This window comes from Musca autumnalis, unplaced genomic scaffold, assembly GCF_047663935.1.
Source record: "Musca autumnalis isolate F117 unplaced genomic scaffold, ASM4766393v1 scaffold_3, whole genome shotgun sequence".
NCBI lineage: Eukaryota > Metazoa > Arthropoda > Insecta > Diptera > Muscidae > Musca > Musca autumnalis.
The window spans coordinates 206053402-206067318 of record NW_027411866.1 but is presented as its reverse complement, the minus strand read 5'-3'; the positions used below and the strand labels follow the sequence as shown (position 1 = coordinate 206067318).

At 39.7% G+C, this 13917-nt stretch overlaps 1 protein-coding gene across 1 annotated transcript in view; it reads left to right on the top strand.

Annotated features, from left to right (window-relative positions):
- The window catches only part of LOC141398765 (uncharacterized), a 65779-nt gene extending 52563 nt beyond the window's left edge, over positions 1-13216 (top strand). Inside the window, exon 5 of the mRNA XM_073976412.1 lies at positions 12845-13216. The gene's annotated coding sequence lies outside the window, so the exon portion shown is untranslated. The remainder of the gene's footprint in view (positions 1-12844) is intronic.
- The last annotated feature ends 701 nt before the right edge of the window (positions 13217-13917 follow it).

Sequence of the window (13917 nt, the reverse complement as noted above, 5' to 3'; positions counted from 1 at the left end):
CGGCCAGCGACTTGAGAACCTTGTTCCTACTTCTGATCTTATTCTACTTCTGATCTTATTGATCTGTGGCATGCGCGGACGACTTGAACATGCTATCGGACGTTACACCCAGTATTTAGGGTAGTTAGTGGTCGGAATCAGTGCACCATCGACCAATATGTTCAGTGGGAGCCTCATCTCAGCCGTCCATGTGTTGAACAGCGTGGCTGTGGATTTAGCGGCGGATATTTTCATATTCCTCAGATGGAAGAATTGCACTAGGTCAGCTATGTAGACATTTAACCTATCACATAGGTACATATGTCATCGACGATAGGACCCGACGCCAAGATCGTACAATCAGCCGCATACATCACGATCTCTATGCCGTCTGGAGGGTGTGGAATTTCAAAAAGGTAGAGTTTAAACAGTTCCGGAGATATCACCCCTCCTTGGGGAACTCCCTGTTTCACTATACGTGTTTTTGACTTCTTGTTTCTGAATTGTACAAACGACTGGCGTCCACACATATAGTTGATTAGCCAACGTTTCAAACATGGCTGGAGATTAGTTTTCTCTATATCCTCGAACAGATTGGCATGGTTGACGGTATCGAAGGCCTTCGATAGGTCAAGAGCCACCATGACTGTTCGGTCGCACAGCCTTTTCTGGTTCAGTCCTCTACTTATATGTGTGGATATGGCGTCTAATGATGTTGTAGTTCTATGCATTTTCCGAAATCCAAGTTGATGTTGGGCAACTGGAAAACACCTTCTCATCGTGGGGAGGAGTATCGCCTCTAGGATCTTTGCTACTGGCGACAGGAATGAAATCGGCCTGTACGATTCACCACCCTGCCAACTTTCCAGGCATCCGGTACAACATGGGTGGCTAACGATAGGTTGAGAACACTTGTTAAATACTCAACTCCAGGTTCATCCAGCTGCTTAAGCATTACCATCGATATTCGGTGCAGACCCAACGCTTTGCATGATTTAGCGTTTCAGATGGCATCTGCAACATCGCTTATCGTAAATTGTGGTGGTACCTCCTCGGCTGGAAGAGCTCTTCTTATACGGCGTAGCACACTTCTCTTCGCCCTATCATTCTCGGGGTGCTCTATGAACTGCCGGTTTATATAACACGCGCACCTCTTTGGGTCAGTTACTGTCACGCCGTTGAAAGTAACAGCCGTTCTGTCATCCTTCTTTTCCGGACTCGAGAGTGATTTAACCGTTGCCCACAATTTACTTATTCCTGCACCAATGTTGCATTGCTTCAGATGGTCTAGCCACTTTTTCCGCTTATGTTCGCCTACTAGCCTGTTGACTTCAAGAGTAAGTTCTCTAACTTTTGGGTCTTCGGGGTTCGTACGACGAAGCTCATCAGGTTCATTTGTTAGTCCCGTCGTTTCTGCTGGGAAATTTGTATTATTTCAGGTATTCGACCAGCAGGTATGTAGCGAGCGGCTGCTTTAGTGATGATGTCTCGGAAAGTTCTCTCAGCTACCTGAGGATCTGAGGGGGTGGGCAATTGTCTGAAGCGGTGATTGGTAAATTCTCTTAAACCTTGCCAATCAGCTTTCCCATGGTTCAGGAAAGTACGGCGTTCAGAGGTTATGAAGTCGGGTGGTCTGTTTACGGAGACGTAGATAGGGAGGTGGTCCGAACTAAGGGAAATGACGGATTGCCAGGATACGTCATTTATCAGACCTGGTGCCACAATGGTGATATCTGGCGAGCTGTGGCAGTTTCCTCTAATCCTCGTAAGAGCGTCTTCATTCACCGTGCAAAACGTGGAGCTATCGATTTGCTCTGCCAGCGCTGTACCCCTCTGGTCATTACCTAGGACGGAGTGCCAAAGCTCATGATGAGCATTGAAGTCCCCTAGCACCAGACGGTTATCGCCCTCTAAAAGCAAACTAATATTTGGCATATAACGCCGGGCACAGCTATTCATCGGCGGTATGTACACAGTAAGAAGCTCTACCTCGGCAGTACCACACTTTACTGCTACCCCCATACACTCCATGTATGGGTCACTAGAGCCAAGCTCAAGCGAGATAGGTCTGTACTGGACAGACTGGTGTATTAGGAAGGCAAGTCCTCCTCCTCCGCTTCTTGTGCGATCCTTCCGCAAAACGTTGTAACCATCACAACGTAAGCTACAGGTGGCGGTGAGCTTTGTTTCCTGGATCGCGGCGACCATGATGTTTTTCCGACACATAAAGTCCACAATTTCACTGACCTTGTTGCGGAGACCATTGCAACTGAATTGCAGGAATGATGTATTTCCGGGCCGTTGAACAACAACATGTTGTGTTAGATGCTGCATTTGTTGTTGTTGTTGTTGTTGTTGGGGAGACTGCGGGGGCGTCTCGTATTCAGACGACGACGACGTAGAAGACGCACTGGCTGATGTGCTGACGCAGCATGTAGCAACATACCTGTCGCTGTAATCCCGGGTGCTACTAAGGCCAGAACACCCACGAAAATGCACCCATTCCATACATCCATTACATCTCACCATTGTTGACATTTGGTGGATGCGGATCTGGCAAACGGAAGAGAACCATACTGGCCCGGAGTTCATTTCTATCCCGGCACGGACCAGAAGTGCTCGGAGCAGGCAAATCCGGAATAAATTGCCGCTCCCATGGTGAAAAAAAATACACGAACACAAACACATAATTGTTGAGGTGACTGCCCCTGGTCGAAGTGCGTATTATTGAATGAAGTTTTTGGTTGCCTGCGATAAATTTGGCCATTTAATATCTCAAATTCAAATCCTCTTTGGTATTTAAATAGTAATTTTCTGGTGAAAATATCACTTTAATTCCCCATTCATATAATTCTCAAGCTGTAGTCTTTTGATCATCAATTTAGTTAATTTATTGTCCTGCTGGTACAATAACAGCTAAACCATTTTCAAATTCGAAAAACGGCGAAGTTTTTAAGATGCTTAAGATGAATTCCCAAATAAAAATACAAAGCAAATGTTGAAAAATTTAAATAAATAAAAATAAAATTTATTTTTTGGTAAAATAACAAATGTTTCAAATTGGTATAAAGGAAAAATTGTATTGACGAATTAAAAAAAAAAAAAAAGAAAATATAGTAATCATTGGAATCGCACTACAAAATAGGTCTTAAAATTTTAGTAATTAATCGTAGTTTAATACAAAAAAATTTCAAGAAAATCGAAGAGTACAATCATTGATAAAAATTGATTTTAAATTTTAAATCGCGAAAATTGCATCCAAGCCCACTATGCAAATTTTTTTTCCATTTTTATTAAATAGTTGATAAAACAACAAAAAATGCAAACGATTTTTCTATTTGGAGCAAAATTAAAGAAGTTATGAGTATTTCTTTGCACATAGATTTTACACAATTTGACTTTTTCAAGGCGAGATATCTCGGGAACCGTTACTTTAACAAGTAAGAAAGTATCAGTCAACCATGCTTACATAGATATACCCTCAGCCACTGACCAATATACCAAATCATATCATACACCATTTTTAGTAGACAAACTTCTTCATAAAAAACTCGAAATACTAAATTACGTTAAACAAAGTTTGGAAGAAATTTTTAAAAAAGATTAAGAGTCATCTTGCAAAATAGTCATTTTAGTATGTACCGGCAGAGTTTTGGAGCTTTTAGGCCATTATCTCAGGAAGTATTGACTTACTCCGGAAAAAGTGGTGCCGTTGAAAATGAGGCCGCTAGAACAATGTACTGAAAAAAGAATCAAAACGATGTTAGAAGAGCCCCTGAACTTCACTTTTTTCGAATTTTGTGTGGGAGGTACCCGAACGGTGCCATATTCCAACCTGATACATGACTGGATAAAATAATATGATGTGCAAAGTATGCACCAATCAAAAACTCCTGCGAGAATTATCTTGCAGATTTGCCATTATGGTTCGTGCCGTCAGGGTTTCTTGGAACATGAAGGCCAATATCTCAGGAAGTATGGACTTGCGCAAGAAAAAAATTATACCGTCATAAAGGGAGTCGCAAGGACAACCTGCTGGAAAATAATTCAAGACGATCCGAGAGGAGCTCTTTAACTTCACTTTATCCGAATTTTTTGGGGAAGGTACCAGAAGAAGTGGACCGATATAGTCCATATTCCAACCTGATACATGACTGGATGAAATAATATGATGTGCAAAGTCTGTACCAAGCAGAAACTCCCTGCGAGAATTACTTGCGGATTTGCCATTTTGGTTGGTGCCGTCAGGATTTCTTGAAACTTTTAAGCCAATATCTCAAAAAGTATGGACTTGCGCAAGAAAAAATTGCACTGAAATAAATTTCAAAACGATCCGAGAGCAGCTCTTTAACTTCACTTTAACCGAATTTTATATGGTAGGTACCCAATATACTCCACACCCGATCTATATCTAGAAGGAATAATACAATGTGTAAAGTTTGGACCAAATCGATTGCTTCCTTCGAGAGTTATCGTTCAAACCATTTTACAGACAAATTTTGAACTTTTGTGGAGAAGGTACCCGAAAGAGTGGACCGATATGACCCATCTTCGAACTTAAACTAAGTTTGGACAAAATATTACGATACCCAAAATTATGTTCGAATCATTTGATCCGTTCGTGAGTTATTATGCGCACCAGCCAGCCAGACAGACGGACGACTCCAAATTGCCGGAAACGAATTTCGTCCAAACATACTTGGGATCTAAAACCGTTATTTCGATGAGGCACATTTTTGGTCGTATCATAGTGTATATACCCTTTCTAGCCTAAAGGCGAGGGTATACAAATTCTGAAAACATACTAAAGTGTTTTGCTGATAAGCAGCATCACCACAGCAAAAAATAATGGAAATTGAAATTGAATTTAAATTTTTGAATCAATCAGAAATCCCCGTATGACAGAGAAGACTAGTTTCGTCCAACGCCACTTGGACTCATCAGTTCTCTTAGTTCTTTGTATTGAGACAAAGAACCCTTCCCCCAATTTTTTTAATCAATTTTAACTACATCCCACTTTATACTTGTTGTTTTTAAATTTGTAAAACAACAAATACGAGATTAAGCTTGACTTACCTACAAATATTAAATAAAATAATGTATTAATAATAATTTGGTAAAATGTTCGCCATAACACGACTTAGGTTTTTATGCAAAGAAAATTTGACCACGTCCACTTCTTTCAATTTTTATCTTTTCTACAAAAACTACTAAACCGATTTTTCTGAAATCGGAAATATACAGGAATGGCCCCCCGTTAAAACGGGCTAAAAATTTTGTTGAATTTCGGAAGGAGCGGGGTACTTCCCCTATACCCTATTTCTTTAAAAATGCTATATTTTTATAAATAACCAGTAGGAAAAGACCAAAGTCGGGCGGGGCCGACTATTTAATACCCTACACCAGTCGAAATATGTAAAAATGGAATAATTAGTTTTTAATTAATATGGAAGCTATACCAAAATTCGGGGCTATATCAAAACGTGGACATATGCATGTCCATAATTCTTGGTGGAGAAGTTTTTTAATAACCCAAAACAAACATTAAAGTAAACTTTTTGAACTCATTAAACTCCAAATGGCAAATTGGAGCCATATTTGGGTAAAATCGTTAAAATACCTAAAATCGGGAGGTACCGTTATATGGGGGCTACAAAAAAACATGGACCTATCTTAACAATTTTAAGTGGCGAAATTTCGTGGCCACTGGGCACCACATATGTAAAATTTCAGCTAGTTCAAGCAAAAAATGTGGCTAAGATCCCTAAAATACCTTAAATCGGGAGGTATCGTAATATGGGGACTATACCGAACCGTAGACCTATCTTGACAATTTTTAGTGGAGCAATTTCGCGGCCATTGGGAACCTCAAATGTAAAATTTATGCTTCATTCGGGAGGCCCTTTTTTATGGTGCCTATATCTAACTATGTATGTTGACAATTTTTGGTGGGCTAGAAATTGGGAGGTACTGTTATATAGGGGTTATAATAAAACATGGGCCTATGTTGACAGTTTTTGATGGGAGCCTTTAATGTCAAATAACTCCTAATTCGGTTAAAAAATTTAGCTAGAATCTTCAAAATATCGAAAATCGGTACATAACGTGGGAACTTCAAATGTCATTAACAGCTAGTTCGGAGGTATCTGGGCTATACGAAAATATGAACTTTAATGGGCCGTTATATGGGGGCTATACCAAAACCTGGACCTATGTCCACAAGTTTTGTCATATAAGTTTATTGACATTTAAGAACTTTAAATGTCAAATTATAGCTATATCGGTCTGAAAATGTAGCTACAAACGTCAAAACACCGCAAATCGGACGTACCGTTATATGGGGGCTATACCAAAACGTGGACCTATGTCCACAAGTTTTGTTATATAAGTTTATTGACACTTAAGAACCCTAAGTGTCAAAATATAGCTAAATCGGTCTGAAAATGTAGCTAAAACTGTCAAAATACCGTAAATCGGGGGTACCGTTATATGGGGGCTATACCGAAACGTGGACCTATGTCCACAACTTTTGTTATATAAGTTTATTGACATTTAAGAACCCTAAATGTCAAATTATAGCTACATCGGTCTGAAAATGTAGCTAAAATCGTCAAAATACCGCAAATCGGAGGGTACCGTTATATGGGGGCTATACCAAAATGTGGACCTATGTCCACAACTTTTGTTATATAAGTTTATTGACACTTAAGAACCCTAAATGTCAAATTATAGCTATATCGGTCTGAAAATGTAGCTAAAAACATCAAAACACCGTAAATAGGGGTGCACCGTTATATGGGGGCTATACCAAAACGGGGACCTATGTCCACAACTATTGTTATATAAGTTTATTGACACTTAAGAACCCTAAATGTTAAATTATAGCTACATCGGTCTGAAAATGTAGCTAAAAACGTCAAAATACCGCAAATCGGAGGGTACCGTTATATGGGGGCTATACCAAAACGTGGACCTATGTCCACAACTTTTGTTATATAAGTTTATTGATACTTACGAACCCTAAATGTCATGTTATAGCTAAATCGGTCTGAAAATGTAGCTAAAAACGTCAAAATACCGCAAATCGGGGGGTGCCGTTATATGGGGGCTATACTAAAACGTGGACCTATGCCCACAAGTTTTGTTATATAAGTTTATTGACACTTAAGAACCCTAAATGTCAAATTATAGCCAAATCGGTCTGAAAATGTAGCTGAAAACGTCAAAATACCGTAAATCGGGGGGTACCGTTATATGGGGGCTATACCAAAACGTGGACCGATATATCCCATCTTCGAACTTGATCTTCCGACGGCTAAAAAAATGGTATTCCCCAATTTTCAGCGAAATCGGTCAACAAATGCGACCTGTATGTTGCGAACGGACGGACGGACGGACGGACGGACGGACATGCATAAATCGACTCAGAAAGTGATTCTATGTATATCCCTAGAAGGAACTATGGGTCTATCTCGCTTCCTTTTGTATGTTACATACAAATGCACTAACACATAATACCCCTTACCACATAGTGGTGTAGGGTATAAAAATCAAATGTCGTTCGTTGGTAATGGCATCAGTTGAGAACGGCTGGACAGATTTGGATAATTCTTTTTTTAAAATCTTTGTCATTACCCAAATTTTGACCACGCCCACTTTTACGTCCACTTTTTTCAATTTTCAATTTTAATCTTTTCTACAAAAACTTACTTACTTAGCTGGCCCATTACAGAACATTTGTTCCATAAGCCGAATTAAGAAAAGATCTTCAACTCTCTCAGTTTAGTGCTTCGCACTCTGGAATCCCGCGCCTTTTCATCTCTTCATCCACTTGTTTGCGCCATCTATTCCTTGGCCTGCCAATTCTGCATGCACCGCCAGTTTGCTCGTATTTATAGGCCTTTTTAGCGGGTTCATCTTCGTCCATTCTTATTATATGGCCTAGCCAACGCAATCGCTGCATCTCAATACGTTTAACTATATTGATGTCGTTGTATAGCAGATACAGCTCGTGGTTCATGCGATATTCACCGTCAAGCATTGCAATGTCTGCTTGCGCAAGCACCCAGGCTTCGGAGCATTCATCAGCACGGGTAGTATCAGTGTTTTGTTGAGCGTTATTTTTGTTTGACTAGATGTGGCTTTTTGTGTGTTTAACTGCTTACTTAAGCCAAAGTAGCATATGTTGGCCAATAAAATTCTTCTTTTTATATCACAACTTATGTCGTTTGTTGCGTTTACGGAGGTGCCAAGGTAGACGAAGTCTTTTACTACCTCAAAATTATAGGAACCATCTTCCACAGTTGGTCCCAGCTCAATGGACGCATTGCGCGTCGACACCATCAACTTGGTCTTCTTACTGTTTACCGCCAGACCCACCTTAGCAGATTCTCCTTCGACCTTTATAAAAGTATTGATTACTTCTTTTTCTGATCGTCCCATGATGTCTATATCATCAGCATAAGCAAGTAACATGTCGCTTTTGGTGTAGATTGTGTCACTTCTATTGACGTTTGCCTCTCGTATAACCTTTTCCAGCAGGATGTTGAAGAGATCACACGAAAAGCTGTCTCCTTGTCTGAAACCTCCTTTGGTACCAAACTCTTCGGAGAGGTTCTTTCCTATTTTAACTGAGGATCTCGTGTCAGTTAAAGTCATTTTACAAAGCCGGATGAGCTTTGCGGGGATGCCAAATTCAGACATGGCTTGGAATACCTTTGAACGTAACGGGCTGTCGAAGGCTGCTTTATAATCGACAAAAAGGTGGCAGGTGTCGATCTGCATGTCTTGGGTCTTCTCCAGGATTTGCCGCAGGGTAAATATCTGGTGGACTTGCCAGGTCTAAAGCCGCATTGGTATGGTCCAATTATCTCATTGACCATAGACTTTAGTCGTTCGCACAATATCCCTGCCACGATCTTGTAGGCAATAGGGAGTATACTTATGCCCCTATAGTTAGAGCATACAGTCGTATCTCCTTTCTTGTGGACGGGGCACAGGATACTCAGGTTCCAATCGTCGGGTACTCGTTCTTCCTGCCAGATAGTGTTAACTAGCTGATGCATACACCATATCAGTGTGTAGTCTCTGGTTTTGAACAGCTCGGCTGGTAAGCCGTCGGCTCCTGCAGCCTTATTATTCTTCAGCCGATTTATTGCTGTCTTTACCTTATCTTGGCTGGGCGGTATACATTCAATACCATCTTCTGGGATTGGGTCTGTGGTATCTTCTTCGCTGCTATTGGATACCAACAGTTGTGAAAAATATTCTTTCCATATCCTGAGTACACTATGTGTATCAGTTACTAAATTACCTTACTGGTCTCTACAGGAGGATGTGCCTCTACCAAAGCCATCAGTTTGATGCTTGACTCGTTGGTAGAATTTTCGGACTTCATTCTGGTTCCTGTACATCTCGATTTTATTCACACTCCCGCTTTACCATCTCTCTTTTTTTCCTGCGGAAAAGACGTTTCTTCTCTCTCTCATGCGCTACGCGTTGCTACGGATTATAAAGTAGCCCTATATACTGCATTTTTCTCTTCGGTATCAGCACGACACTCCTGATCATACCATGGATTCCTTAGTGGAGGTCTCTGGTATACAGGTATGGATTTTGCGGCTGTCTGCATGGAGTGGGCAACACTTTGCCATTGCGCTGATATGTTATCGGGAAGAAGAGTGCTTTGATTATGCAAATGAGCTAAATGAGTGGAATATGCTGTAGCTATCTGTCGTGATTGTAGCTTACCGAAGTCTAACTTCCGTGTTGTGTCTGTTCGTACTTTGTTTGCTACATTTAACCGGGTGCGTACCTTTGCTGCAACAAGGTAGTGGTCCGAGTCTATGTTTGCTCCTCGGAACGAACGCATATCCTTCTAACACGCTCGATGAATGTCTTCCATCTATCACAACGTGATCAATTTGATTTCTTGTTCTTTGATCTGGCGACAGACAGCCAGGAGTCCTTATGAATATCGAGATGCTTCAATCTTTTACTGCTAACTACCATGTTTCTTGCAGCTGCAAAGTCTATCAGCCTCATACCATTGTCAGATGTTTCACAGTGGAGACTGAATTTCCCGACTGTTGGGCCAAAGATATTCTTCTTTTCAATTTTGACATTAAAATCGCCTAGAATAATTTTAATGTCATGGGCAGGGCAACGGTCATAAGTTTCTTCTAAGCGTTCTTAAAATATATCTTTGGTCTTTTCACCCTTGTCTTCAGTGGGAGCATGAGCTTTTAATCGAATTTCAGCGAGTCTTTCATTCATTCACTGGGATGAAGCTGGAGACCAGGTGTTTTAACCTCCGACCAACTACAAATACGCAACCAAACTCATGCTTTGTGTCATGGCAGCTATAATACAGTGTGTCACCTTTAGGTGTTGTTGTGACGCCTTTCCTAATCCATCGTATTTCCTGTGTGGCTATAATACAGTGTGTCACCTTTAGGTGTTGTTGTGACGCCTTTCCTAATCCATCGTATTTCCTGTGTGGCGGTAATATCGGCCTTGTACTTTTCAAGTACATCTGCCAATGCGTAAACTGCACCTTCTCTATAAATAGTGTGAACATTCCAGGTGCAGATTCGCAGATCATGGTCCTTAAAACGTTTGCGGATGTCGTCAACTTTTAAGGGTTTATTTTTTCTTTTCTTTTGTTTTTTTTTTCATAGTAGGCTGCTTTTTCTAGGGGAGGGTTACTAACCCTGCGCCCAAACCCAAGCTTTTAACGTTCTTATGGGTGAACGCGCGGCACTCTTTTGCTCACTACCTTTAACGGGCGTTAAAGGCAGCTATCCCAGGTGACACCACGGGGAGGTCAGTGTCCACTTGAGATGAAAGAGATACCAAGATAAATTTAAATATGTTACATCTAAAAAACTACTGAACGGATTTTCCGATTTCAAATTATCAGGGAATGTACAGAAATGGCCCCGGTGAAAATAGGATGTAATTTTTCATGAATTTCGAATGGAGCGGGGTACGTTCCTTTGCCATATTTAAAAAAACGCCATATCTTTATGAATAAAAATCAAATGCCGTCATAACCCTATTTAGGTATTTATGAAAAGAAAATTTTACTTTTTCAGTAAAATTTTTTCTGCAAAAACCGATTTCCATCAAATTTGCAGAAAAAGCTCAATGTGTGCCGTTGTTATGTCTATTTTATGAATTTCGGAGGAGTTGGGGTACTTTCCCCACGCATTTCTTTTAAACGCTATATGCATTAATCAAACTTATGATTATATCAGTTTAAGCATAAATTTTGGGAGACAATAGGGTTGTGTGTACCCTAGTTACATATTTGGAACAAAAATACCGGACCGCGCCCACTTTTTTATACCATCAGAATTTATGCTAAGGGAGGTATATACACGTTCATACGGGGAAAATTTGCCTCATCGAAATAATGGTTTTAGACCCCAAGTATGTTTGGACGTAATTCGTTTTAGACAATTTGGAGTTGATTTAGCCATGTCCGTCCGTCTGTCTGGCTTTAGCGGACGATAACTCTCGGCGGATCAACCGATTCGGTCCAAAATTTGGCTTTCGTAATATTTTGTCCAAACTTAGTTTAAGTTCGGAGATGGGTTATATGGTCCATTCCTTCCGGTACATCCCCCACGAAACTTTGGAAATATTCGGAACGTTAGAAGAGAGTAACCGATTTAGTCTCTACTTTGCATATCGTGAAATTTTTACTAGACTTAGATGAGGTTTCAATATGGACCCAATCCGTCCAACCCTTTATGTACCTCCCACATAAAATTTCGGAAAAGTTCAGTTTAGGACCTGCTCTCGAATCGGTTTTTGTTGTAGCAACTTCTGTTCGCTGTCCTCTATATGACAGTACAAGTTTCATCAGGGGCAAGTCCATACTTTCTGAGAAAATAGCCTGAAATGTGCAAAAAACCCCTATGATACCGTGTGTAGTGGTTGGAGCGAAATATAACTCTTGAATGGATCGACCGATTCGGTCTAAAATTTGGCCTTCGTAATATTTTGTCCAAACCAAACAAAGTTCGAAGATAAGCCAAATCAGTCCACTCCTTCAGTCCTCCTCCCCCCCCAAGAGTTCAAAAATGTTCGGAAAAATTGTGTGCATGATAGCTCTTGATGGTAGTGACCGTTTTGGTCCATACTTTACACATCCCTAAATATCTACCAAATATATATCAGGTACGAATATGGACTATATTTGTCAACTCCTTCGGGTACCTCCCACACAAAATTTTGGATAAGTTCACTTTAAGACCTGATCTCGAATGACTTTGATTTCTGTTGAAGCGATTTGCCTTCGCTGCCTCTATTACGACGTTAAACGTTTTTTCAGTGGCAAGTCCATACTTCTTGAGAAAACAGTCCGAAAATTAAAAAAAAAACACACACACACTCTATGGCACCATGTAGTGGCTGGAGAGCACGAAAACTCTCGAACCAAATACTAAGTTGATCCACACGTTGCATATCGTAATATTTCTTCGAATATTAGTGCTTGTGTTGCTTGTAGGTCCACTCCTTCCAGTACCTACAAAGTCCGTAAGAAAAAACAAAGGTTACACATAAAATCTGTTGATAAATTTAAAATCCTCCTCGGGTTGACAATGGATCGGAGAAGTGAAATAGAAAATACATATTTTTGAATTGTCAAGCATAAAGTCCATAAATAGTTGTCATTACAACTCATCACGACGGGCCAGCAACCCGGACCGGGGTCTGCTAGTTCTAAATAAATGTATATAAAATTGAAAACCTTACACAAAATTTAAAATGTATAATCTCTTACATTAAAATTTATTTTATTTCATATTTATTTTGTTTTAAATTTATTTAATTTTTTTTTATTAATTTTTTTCAGAACCCAAAATGCATGGCTTTTAAATTCACCCAAAACATGATATCACTTAATGCAATCCTGGTATTTTATTGGCTATCAAAAACATCGTCATCAGCATCCGATCATCAGCTTCAAAAGTTCCCGTATCTATTTACGTTGTTTGATTGAATTTCCGTTCGTTTAGCTCACAAAACCGAAACAGTTGTGGTTAAATGATAAAAAAACAACATCGCAAAAAGCAATGTGAATCTTTTGATGCCATTCATTCATTCATTTGTTTGTAATATAAATATATTTGTATATAACAAAAACGTATGTTTTTTTCTTGTTTTCAATAATACTTTACAAAATTTAATAAATAAATAATCCTTTGAGTTTTTCTATTTGATTAAATATTTGTTTGTTCCAATTTGTTTAATCCAGAATGTTTAATATTTAAAATGTTTGCATAAAATGATTAGTTCTTTAAACTTTAAATATCGATAGTGAGGAATAGGTTCAATACTCAGTGACTGGGTGCATACTTATTTGATTGGAATCTGCGGGGATTCCGTTTGAAACAAATCGAAATATTTGTCGGAGACTCTATAAAATATGTTTATTATTGATCAGCATAAAATTCTAAGTCGAAATAACGATGTCCGTCTATCTGTCTGTTAAGACAGAGTTTTAAAATTTGGTACAAAATTTCCTATTACTCCTAGGATGTTTGGTATTGAAAATGGGCTATATCGCAGAACGTTCATCATGTTCCAAAATTAGGTTTGGTAGCTTTTAAAGCGATGTTTTTAGCAGATAATTATATCAAAGAGGGGTGACTTAGGGGATGAAAGATACCAAGCAACGGTCCAGACCGGCGTTAACATTGCAAAGTCCAGGATTTATCTTGGTCCCTCTCTCATCTCAAGTGGACACTGACCACCCCGTGGTGTCACCTGGGGTAGCTGCCTTTAACACCCGTTAAAGGTAGTGAGCTAAAATGTGACGCGCGTTCACGTTAAGAACGTTAAAAACTTTGGTTTGGGCGCCGCGTTAGTAACCCTTCCCTAGGAAAAAGCAGCCTACTTTGAAAAAACGAAAGAAAAGAAAAACAA